At 34.8% G+C, this 12,176-nt stretch overlaps 1 long non-coding RNA gene across 1 annotated transcript in view; it reads right to left on the bottom strand.

The window, feature by feature from the left end:
- Positions 1-4,635: 4,635 nt before the first annotated feature.
- The window catches only part of LOC107305943, a 36,881-nt gene continuing 29,340 nt past the window's right edge, over positions 4,636-12,176 (bottom strand). The window contains exon 3 of the long non-coding RNA XR_001551938.2: positions 4,636-5,118. This is a non-coding gene — a long non-coding RNA (uncharacterized LOC107305943). The remainder of the gene's footprint in view (positions 5,119-12,176) is intronic.

The following is a 12,176-nucleotide window of genomic DNA, read 5'->3' as shown; positions in this document are numbered from 1 at the left end:
AAAAAAAAGAAAAAAAAAAGAGAAAAAAAAAGAGAAAAAAAAAAAGAAAAAAAGGAATATTTATTTTTATTGCTATGAAGCTAGAAACCAAGTCTCCGCATAGCAGATATGTCTGGGAATGAGTACTTGCTTTCAGGCAATGTAAGGCATGACCAATAAATAATAGAAGTTTATTACATGAATACAAGAAACCTGGATGAAGAACTTCATGATACGAAACCAGAGATAGCAGAAATAACAAACTGCTACTGAAAGATAGAGCTTAGAGTAACAGACAGCCACAGATCCCAAGCTGCACATTAGTGATGATAGAAACTGTGAATAAGAACTAATACAGATAAAATAAAATTGAGCTAAGTCAGAAAATCAGTCTCTGATGAAGAATGATTGTGTAAATTGAGATTAACTTTGGAAATGTCTGCAATTCCTTTGAATATGGTATAAATGATGGCAACATTATTTGAGAAATCCTCTTGCAAATTTGTGTAATTATGAGAATCTATTATTTTGGATTGTAGCATGGGATCTACTAACAGGTCCATTTAGCCCTGGTTGGGATACAGGCTGTCATCTGAGAGGTGAGACTCTCTTAGTCTTTGATTTGGTGAGTATTTGATTTGTTATCATGAAACAGTCAGCCATGGAAAACAAGTGATCTGATCATGAGCATCCTTGCTTAAAACTGAGTGATAGGACAAATGTAAGTAGGTATGCAATGAAAACTCTCAGTTTCAGATGAATGAACTGAGAAATTCTGGAAGCTAATTAATGAAGATAAATAGACTAAAAAAAATAAGGACTTACATAGAAAGTTTTTAAAACAAAAAAATAAATATTCCTTATTCGTATCACACACAGAAGAGTGCACTTACAGGAAATAGTTCTTAGATACAATACGACAAATAATGACCTGACAAGTAATATCTGCTTATGCTGAAGAATGCAGGGAAAAGCTCAAAAAATCAGAAATTATTGAGATAAAGAAAAATATCAAAAGTAAACAAGCTACTACATGGAAGAGAAATCAGAGGAAGTTCTTCAGCCACAGTACTGAAGAAAAAATAAAAACGGTGGAGTAGAACTGCTATGGCAAAAGTTGAAAAATCAAATGTTTATTATGATATTTCCAAAAACTACGTAGAAAATTCCCATCAGTTCCTACTAAGAGTTTTGATGCTGAATACCAGAAAGAAATGCATGGCCACAGTGGAAGAATGAGGATGTAAATGAATGACATCTAAGAGAGATTTTAAAAGTTCATTGATACTGGCATCTTATTTAAGACAATGGAATAATGCACCTCACAGAATGTTGAAAATGAGATAAAAGAGATGTTTGATTCAAAAAGCTACTGAGGCAACATGTTTCCCCAGTCCTCCAGGCATTAAACTCTTCCCAAAATATGGACGAGTTTGAGGTGCATCTTTGCTTTGTATGAGCAACTTTGAAAGTGATTACATAGCTTCATTAGTGTTCCCAGATCACTGGATTATGAGGTATTGTGGTTTGGAGCTGAAGGATAATACCAGTCCTTCATTTCCTCTTCTTTGGTCTACTTCAGAACAGATGTAGTTGCCAATTCGGGACACTTGTTGGAACTTGGATGGTGAAAAGCATTCTGAACAGTAAGTGTTGGTAAGTTGGTAAGTGTTAAAAACCTAGTTCTAGGTTCTTTCTGCATCCTGATGTCAGTTAACGATGTAGTTGTGACCATATTTTGATATCTATATTTTACTTATAAATCTGTGATTAACGTCAGAAATCTTTGTGAAGCCTTTATATTAGGTGAGATGATGTACTTGTAAAATTGACTAGTAAATCTATAATCTTTACGTGGCAATGGGCATTTGAAAGCACAGCTTTGATTGCTATATAGATTGTTATATAGAACAGAAAGATAGAGTGGAAAAAGATAACGATATAAGCCAGTAAAACAAAACTAAAAAACAAACTGTGAGCAAGAAATCTTGATACAAATTGTAGTCACATCAAAGATAATGCTTCCATGCTTTGCTTTTCCAGTTTAACTAATTTAGAGACCTTTGGCCTCTTCACTATGAGGAGGTCCTCCAGCATATGTTTGGATTCTTAACGGAGCATAATGCTGGCAAAGAGCACTTGAAAAGTATTCATTAATAATAATAAGTTTCTGAGTATCCAGACAATTTAATTACACTGCATCATAAAGGTGCCACTATTACTAGTTTTCAGCATTGCATCTGTAGTTGAATTGGAAAAGTAGTACAGTGTTATCTATCCAAGGTACAGTGCCTGACAATTAAAATGTTATAGGTGCAATTAAGAAAATGAGAGAAATCAGAAATGATATTATTAAATACTTGGAATTTTCATTTACCTCGGTTTACTTATGTCAGATTTGTGAGAACACCTGGCTCCCCAGATAGTTAAAGGACTACTCATATCAAATCAAATGCCTTGCTACTTCAACTTGGAAAAAAAATGAAACAGTTAAGTTTTCTACTTTCTACTATTTCAGTTTTCTTTTTGGCTGGATCACAGTGAGATGGATTAATGGCATCAGATCTCTGTGAAAATTCTAATTGTACATACTGTACCAGATGATACTATGTTTCTGTAGAAGTAGACCAAATGTCTAATTTGTCAAAATTCATTGCAGCAGCCTTCAACTTTTCATTTAAACCAGTAGGATTTAACAAGGCATATATCAGCAAAAGCTACTTACAAGTAGTTCATCACAGTATTCTTCAGACAAGTTGATACTAGTGTCCATCTGATGATAAAATGTGGATACATATTGCAATCACTGGATAAGATGGCTTCAGAAATATCTCAGTGGCGATCATACACATTTATATACACTTCTAGCTACTAGACTCATCCATCTGTCTGTTGGTTAGAGTAAGATGGCTGGAAACATGCAGCCTTTCCTCCCTATCAGACAGCAGCCTTCCTGAATTAGATAAGACCTTCTGCTTTTTGTCAGAGAGTAAGCTGGGTTCTGAACTCCCTTCTGATATCTAAAATCTAATAGTAACTCCATGATAAAACAAGTGTAAAGGACAGTAGAGAAAAATAAGTATACTATAACTAATCTGTAAAAACTTGTCACTTCCTCCAAACACCTTGTTGTCAGAAAACAGACTCCTCTCTTGTCTCCCACTTGAATGCTATTGTGCCTGCTATGAGAAACTGTTGGAAAGGCAATTCAGAAGTGAGATTTGATTTGTTTCTTTATGTGTTTAAAACAGTAACTGGAAAAGTTGGACTGCAAAGAGTTGAAGTTGCTACTGATTAGAAACTGTTTGCTCTGTTCTGCTTATTATCCACAATGGCAGCAAGCTAATTCCTCTCTACATTAATTTAGCTGAAGAGTTCTCCTATGATTATGAAATCCAAGGAATGTTTTCACCACACAATTGTCAGATTTAATTTAATGTAGCTCTTAAAAAAAAAAAATTCTAGCTGGACACCAGTTGTTTCAAAAGTACTTGCACTCTTGTAAATCATCTTCTGCCATTCTTTTTTGTTGTTGTTAGGAGCATCATGAGCTCATAAATCAGTGGGCTTTTCACATTTTTAGGATTATCTCTTGAAAATCTTTATGACCCTAAAGATGACTCCCAAAAGAGGGTTTACTACATTTCATTTCATCATAAAATGTCTTATGGGATAGTCTGCCACACATTTAGATCACATAGCCAACCACTTCAAATGTGTGTTAGAGAAATCTCTGATACATTTGCTCTTACTAGGATCTCAGTGTCTGCTGCCTCCTGGCACCAGGGAATTTCCATGGTCTTTGAGGCAACTTAAAGAGAAGTGAGAGTTCCTTAATGTGGCTGTGTGACAACACACTGTAGATGTTACAACACTGTCTTGCAGGACTCCAGTTTTGTTCTCAGTTTGATGCCTCTTCTCTCTACAGTCTAATCCAAAGTGTTCCAAAACTATTAGAGCCTTTGATAATCTGTGGTTTGTTTCATCACATGGGCATCCATTCTATGATTTGTACTTCTGAGTGCATGATTTCATCTACTGAAGACAGCAAATGCCTAATGGTGATGTTAGCGAGCATCAAAAGGAGTTGGTTGATAACAAGCTTTCTTTTTTAAGTGAAGAATAAAAACAAACTTATCACAAGCTCTATGGATATTACAGCTACTAACAACATTTTTCTCAAGAGTGTACTAAGATTGCCTGGATTGTTCTTATGTGGAATGAATTAATCAGAAAAGGAGGAACCTAATGCTGAGCTCATGAAAAAGCACTGTTAATAAAACAAGAAATGTCTTGAGAGACAGAGAGTTACATGAAAGATCCAGGGTTGAAAAAGATGCTGGAAATGGAGACTTGCTGAAGACGAACAAAAAGATATTTTCCAATTTTTGGGAAGAGACAGGGTAAGTGGAGGTCTATTCATAGCACAGGAAGAAAGGTAAGATAAAGGAAAGTAGTTCAGATGAGAAATTTCCTTTCTTAAATGTTATGACTTAGATCAATGACATTCTTAGTCCTGATGTACAACTTGCAAACTAAAGAGCTTTTAATTGTCCTTGCAATTAAGGGTGATGGTCTTTACTAAATTCTGTGTTTCAGCCATAGTTTATGTAAGTAATTTACATTACTCAACCTATAACAATGCATTTGGCTTCACTGATTATGGTCTGTTTCTTATTTGTTTGACAATACAGCGTAGGACTTCAATGACATAAATTTCCTTTATTTTTACAACAAAAAGCTCTTGCAAGTATTACATAAGACATCTCACATTTAATCACTTGTTTGTTGTTTTCATATCTTCTCAGGCAGGTGCATACAGACATTTACCTCTGCATTCTGAGGATAGATTGGAACTCCTTGCTATAATGACAATGTAGATACTCCTTCACTGTGTAAAGACAGAATTATATTTGATTTTTTTTTATGTAACTTGTAAATTTTCAGTCTGGAGTGTTCCTGAGAAGTAATTTAATTCTTTACTTTTAATAAAGATTGAGATCCACATCTTACTGCTTAGAACATTTTCTTTTGAAAGCCATGGAAGTGAAAGCCATGCTCATACAGCATTATACGGGAAAGGAAAATGTACATAAACTTCTTGGCAGTCCTTCCAGCAGAGGATGAGAAATCTTTTACCTGGAGGATAAAAGCAAGAGTCGGCTACTGTAATGATGTAGTATGTTTTCACATATTAAAAACAAACAAACAAACAAACAAAACCATATAAATTTTAATCAGCATTAAATCAATTATATTTTTTGCCATAAGCAATAAGAACAGCTATCTAAATATTCATGCTGATAAAGAGAAATAGATGCAAGAATTTTAACAGACTTTTGGTTGTGATATCTGTATACATTCAGACTGCAGAAATGTCAGTATACACTTCAGCATATGCTAACCAAATGATGCACTCAAATTCCATCAGTAGTCTATTCTTTGACTGTTTCTTTCTGCCTATGACTTTGTAGATATCACTTCCAACTTGCATAATTAGAACTTAAAAAATTAAAAACAATTATTTGAACTCTAACAATTAAAATGATTCACATTAAACCTGAAAGTAAAGCATATGCTATTGTCTCATCTTCCCTTTGTCATTCATGCACACTCTCAGAACACAGTACATTCAGTAGGAAAAAGCAAGTACTGAGGTTTTAAAAAAATATTCAGTTTCTCTACTGAACATTTTTTGGAGATCTTAAATTTAATTCCTATACAATAGGTTTCCATGCATTTGGAAACCTTTGGGTGTATCGCTTCTAATTGGTGAGCTGAGGAGAGAGGTAAGAGACAGTTACTTAAAGTCTTAGCAGAGACATGAAGAATACGTATTTTCCTTCATTGGATGCAAAGTGCTCTTCCTAAGGCTGAAGAAACTCATCGCTTCAGTAATGAGTATGACAGCTCAGAAGCATTTTACTTGATTGATGTTATGAGAAGTCAGTGAAACTTGCAAAGTCAGATTTGGAATATATATTTTCTTTGTACTTTAGAAAACTCAGTTACATAGCAGTTTTAGTTCTATACACAATTTAACTAAAGTATGTGGTCATCTTGTGTTTAACTACAATCTCTAAATGTAAAAAAATAAAAATAAAATGAACTAAAATTATATATATATAAAAAAAAGCCTAAAATTTTTAGTTGAGGGCTGCAACTTATCCTCAGTGGATAAGTGAAAGTACAAACCTATGTAAAATACTTGCTAGAAATTTTTGAATAAGCTGTTGAATCAACTCTGTCTGAACTGAAAAGGTTGTTAAGCAAATTTTCTTAGTTCTAAGAGAGCATACTCCTCACTGACAAAAGAAAACCTACTAGATGATCTAGCAATCATTTCATCAAAAAGACAGTTTTTGGCCTTTTCATGTTCTCTGATTATTGCAGTGGTTTTAATAGCATTTTTGTATTTCTTCAAATATCAAGTCATGATCCATTCTGCATTGGCCAAAAGAAACATCTAGGATATGCCTTCCTGACTGTGGAGAAGATTGTATGTATGCCTCCAAGCTGTTATTGGTTTGTAGGATTTCTCTTTATCTCAGCACTGACCCCCTAAAACTAGATACAAAAAAAAAAGACATCTTTTTTTTTTTTTTTTTTTCCCCTATGATACTAAGAAAGATAAATATTGGACTGGGTGGCCACTGCCCAGATTCATTTTGATGGCTTATATAATCGTATGTAAAATTCAATTTGTTCCTGGAATTTAACCAATGTGTTTCCTGGCGTCCCAGGAAGAGTTCACTCTGTCAACCCCCTGAGCATCTCCAGCCAAACCAAATCAGTTCTAGAGCCCACTGATTTAAAATCAGTATGTGTTTCCCCTGGTATTATATAAGAGGCATACCAAAAGGTATTCCTACACATGAACTGATAACAGAGGATCCTGGAATTTCAATAAGCACTTGTCAATGGTTGATGGGCTGGTTCAGCCCAGTTCTGGGACTAGTGGGGTGGAGGGATTTCACAAAATATGTGCCTCCAGAAAGCACTGCAAAGTGATGATAACTAAGCTTTCAATCTGCTGAAGCATAAAACACAATGGATCTGTCGCCAGTGGGAAGGCTTTCCCTTCCCTTTTCAAGGTCACTTTCATTTGGTTTAGGATTAGCCGTCATGATTATTTTTTTCCCATGAGGAAAATGAGGAAGGACTGCATTACTCATTCCATTATGCAGTTCACCTTGACATGCTTTTTGCATTTAAAACCATATTTGAAATGTAAAATATGATAGTCTTGTTACATAGATGTTTTATTTTCAGAACAACATTAGCAGGAACATTATAGTTTCAGGAAGAGCAGTAAAAATAAAAACACAGATTACATAATGTAGTTTAAAGAACCTGCAAATAATTAGTTGGAGCTGTAAATATACTCAAATGAACTGTAAAAATTTTGAATCTGAAGGAGATCACTAAGACTCAAATTTTGCATGTGCAGAACTATTTTCCTAACTCAAATGAGTAGCCCCACAGGAGTCAGTTAACAAAGATAAAGTAATTTGGATTCTGTAGAGTTTACAGAAGAGAGAAGAATTTCCTTTCTGCATATTCCATCCTCTTTCTTCGTAAGATGGATGTGAAAGCTGTCTTTCCAACAGTGGTTATTTAGAATAACATCTGAATCCTCTTCCATCTCATGCTGTCTAATGTTCATTAGTAGCAGCCAAGAATGGTGAAAATTGAATGGAAAGGACCATCAGTTCTCCCAGGCAGAAGTGTAGGAAACTATAGGAGCTTCATTCCAGAAGACTTTGTACCTCCACTGCAGAGAGGTTTGTGCAAAGACCTGTCCCAAAGGCAATGACACATAATAGTCATGAAACCTCACTTGTCTTCAGCAGTTTCATATTTTACTACATCTAAATTTAGGGCTGTAGAAGGCTATAAATGATTACTGGTTTACATCTATCTTTATGAATAGGAAAATGTCATGCTTCCAATATGATTAACTTTGTCTAAACTCCACTGAACGTGAAATCTCCACTCATGACTACTTTGGCCGAGTTGAGAAGTCACTGTACAAAACCCAGCCCTGAGGATATTTATATTCCATTTCTATAACTCTTTAGGGATATTTCATATTATGCAGAATTATAACTAGCAGCAGCTTGTGGATGTTTATTCTGAACCATATAGTTTTGCAAGTTTTGTCTTCCTCTCTGACACTAGATAAAATCATTAAATTTTGATTAATCCTGTAACTTATATAACTCATGGCTTTTTCACCTAGGACCACAAAAAACCATTCATAGTAGTAAAAATGGATATAAACTCTGAGTCCAACAAGACCATTTTAAAAAAAAAAAAAAATTCTTTCCTTTATCCTTCACTGAAGTTCCAAAGTGATGACTCAAAATTAAATCCTTATCAAAATTTATCATGTCAGATGTACAAGACAAGTCGTCGTCGTCACCCCCTTCCGAAAAAAAATAAATAAATATGGAATACCTCCATGACAGAATGACACTTTCAGTGTTGGAATTGCTTTACAAAACTGTGAAGACTAGAAGAGATAATCTGTCCTCATGTCACATGCAGAAATGTAATCTTGTCTATTTAGAGAGAAGCTGTGAAATACTCTAGTCATTCGACAGTTCACCATTAATTTTTGTTTTATCCCGACCTCCTTACCTTCAGCAAGGATAACTAACATCAGGCTTCACCATAGCTTTCTATAAAAGACAGCTAGAGATATGGTCTCTACATCTTTTACAGCCAAACTTCTCCTCACAAAAACTGAGAGGAAGAGCTGCCAAGAGTTTATCCCCATTGAATGGGCAACAGGGTCCATATTACAGTCTTACAGATCTTAAAGTTCAGAGGAAAGACCAAGGTGACTCTCACACTCTCACAACATGCATGTCTCTGAGTACTTCCTACAAGTTCATGCTCAAAATAACCTCTTTAACAGCTATTATATGACAAAGGAGATATGAGAATATGCTATTACTTATTCTAGTCCAGGAAGCTGAAAAACATAAAAACATGGGACATGCTCTGTTCTCCGGGTGTAGCTTCAGGCACACAGAAAATTATCCATGATGGCCAAAAAAAAAAAAAAAAAGGAAAAGCAATATGAAACAAAACTAAAGAACATGAAGGAAAAAAAAAAAAAGAAAAGAAAAGAAAAGAAAAGAAAAGAAAAGAAAAGAAAAGAAAAGAAAAGAAAAGAAAAGAAAAGAAAAGAAAAGAAAAGAAAAGAAAAGAANGAAAAGAAAAGAAAAGAAAAGAAAAGAAAAGAAAAGAAAGAAAAGAAAAGAAAAACCACTGATGTGAAAAACTTTACTGTTATCATCTTCTCCACGGAGATGGTAAGGCTGAACAAAGATGATTTTTGAAAACAAGAAACCTGTGTTAAATAAAGATTATGTAAGTTGCAGGCAGATAGCTTTTCCAAAGAAATGCACATCAGGAGTCTCTTTCTGACAATGTATAGCTTGCAGCAGAGCTACCGATACTAAAATATTCTGACAGCTATGTTTTCAATATGCATGCTAGTTTTCTCTTTGCCCTCTAGTTTTATCAAGAAAGAGATTCTCAGTGATGAGAAGCAGTATGTTATGAGAAATACAACTGAAGAGTTCAGCCCAAAATAGAGCAGCAGCACAGAACTGTGCAATTAAGGCCATGAATGCATATAAGGCTTTTGAACCACCTTTCTGAATCTATTATATGTCTGGTTATGGCTCTGGTTTTCAGATTTGGCTTTGTTTGTTTGTTTGTTTGTTTGTTTAACTATCAAGTTTTAAACAACTAGAAGTTTTAAAAGAAAGTTTTATATATATGATAATATATACATACACACACACACATATATATATTTAATGAAAAACTAATGTGGCTTCAAAAGCAGTTTTGATTAAATTTGTTCACAAAGCTCTTGGAAAGATTCTAGCTGGAACTGTAATCTCTAAGCTCTTGGCCCAGAAGAGAGAACATCAGTAAACCCATGCATGCTTTTGTAGCATTTTGCTTGAATGGTCTGATCAGAGTTTAGTTTGTAAGATCCAAACACTGTTGAGCAACATTTGATTATGATTATTTTATTTAATTTTCTAAAGTATTTGCACAATATTATTGTTACTTTGAAGATACCTTACTTCAAGCTGTTCAGCTTTTACTTGACAAAACCAAACACAGTTTCATTTTTATGAAACACTGTAAATATAGAAAGTTGTAAATTAACTTGCTTTGGAACAGAGAAAGCAGTTTTAAGAAATGTCAAGTAATATATCTAACTTTGAAATCACTCTCCAGATGAAGGAACAGGACTTTGCCTGTGTTCCTGCCACAACAGGAAGCAAAAAGGCTAATTCAATTTCAGGCCAGAAGAAAGAAAATAACCATGTTTACATTATAGCACACACTAGTAGAAGAGATACTTAGGAAAACTAGAATTGTACTCGTGACCACACAACTTATGCATAGTATAAGTATTTGCCATACACTCAATTTTTACCATTTTGATCCAGCTACTGATGTACTTCACTTATTAGATGTAAACTGTAACTACTCCCTTTACCTAAAAAAATTAATCATTAATAGGCTAGTAGTATTTCTTACACACTACATTGTTTTTAAAGTAAATAATTAAATAATTATTGATAAAACACATATTTTACAGTAATGCTACGAAGGACTGTGTAAATGATGCAAGGTATTATTTTATAATACCCTTTGTATGTTGAGACATCCAACCACTGCATTTTATAGAGACTTGAAAAGTGTTCTGTGTGGGCTGGTGACTACTAAGTCCTTATAATGAGATAAAGATTTGAAGCAGAGTTTTCCAAACTGCGCAGTTGAGAAGAATTTGCAGAATTTCCCAAATAATTGTGATGGATCACCAGATTTGAAGCACTTCTACACAGGCAGTTCCAGCTGATCCATACTAAGTCACTGCTGTGTGCTGCAGTGTGTGTGACCTGCAGTTCCAATGGCAAGAATACAGCCAGTACTTGAATCTACTCTTGAGACTCAGCACATAGGATTAGGGCCAAGCCACAGCAGGCAGCTTGGAGGAGAGACTGGAGATACCATATAGAGGCTTAAAAGTACAATTACCCACACACAGAAACTCAGTGAAAGTAGGGAAGTGTAGCAGAGGGCAATATAAAACAAACATTGTTCAATTTAAATAACTGTAGAGTTCAAATCAGTGATGATAGAGCTAGAATACTATACTGCAGAACCTCAGGAGTTATCTCCTAACACCTGTGAGTACTGATGGTCAGTACCACTTGATAGTCAAGCCTAAAACTCTAATTTTTTACTGTTATACCCACATGCTTGGTGTATACCCACTTGTTGCTTCAGACAAAATTATTCATTAGATTACATGCATCATACTACATACAAGAAGAATTTAGTCTCCTTCTACCCAGTCTGAATAGAGAAAGGACATCCTAGGAAAGATGGCCATATAAAAACTGCTAGATTCTGATACCTGAACTTCTGACTACAATCTAATTTCTACCAGTTATTATTTTTATTTAATGACAATTATCTGCTTAATTAAGAGATTTTAATTTTCTTGAAATTCCAGAAATCCAATTAGCTCTCCTCCTGACTAACTTTACTTTTAGTTATCTCTTAAATCTCTGACAGAGAGCAGTTTGCTCTTTGGTTGAGCTGATCAGCAATTTTTAGCCAGATCAATCAGCTGCAAGTAGATCTCCCAGGCCCTGAGCAACTTGTTCTCTACAGCCATCCCCTGTTAGGGGCAGAGTTCCAAAGCCCCTCTCCATCCCTCTGGGGTGTTTCTCTACACTAGATCCTGAAAACATCAGAGGAATGAGATCTTCGTTTTGGAATCAATGAGAATAAACTGTTTAGTTTCTTGGTAATTAGGCTAGGCATTCTCCAAAAGCAATGGATTTTGGAACTTTTTTTCTGGCTACTTTTTCTAATCAAGAGCTAAGCATTTGGTCCTCCGTGGACTGGTACTTAATTCTTTTCATTTCATTGGGCTTCTGGAGTCTTTACTTCCAACTCAAAACTCCCTTATATTCAGGAATACTGTGCCAAAGCAGAGTCATAACCCAGAGAGGATAATATTGGTGTATTTTTGTAAGGCACAGGAAAGCAGAAGAGCAAAAATAATCTCTGAGAAAGTAATGCATAATAGAGCACTACCAAAGACAACAAATGTTATTTTTATATTCTAACATTTATAGTCTTCACCA

The sequence above is a fragment of the Coturnix japonica genome, chromosome Z, assembly GCF_001577835.2.
Source record: "Coturnix japonica isolate 7356 chromosome Z, Coturnix japonica 2.1, whole genome shotgun sequence".
Lineage (NCBI taxonomy): Eukaryota > Metazoa > Chordata > Aves > Galliformes > Phasianidae > Coturnix > Coturnix japonica.
The sequence above is the reverse complement of the archived record's forward strand: the minus strand, read 5'-3'. Positions and strand labels throughout refer to the sequence as shown.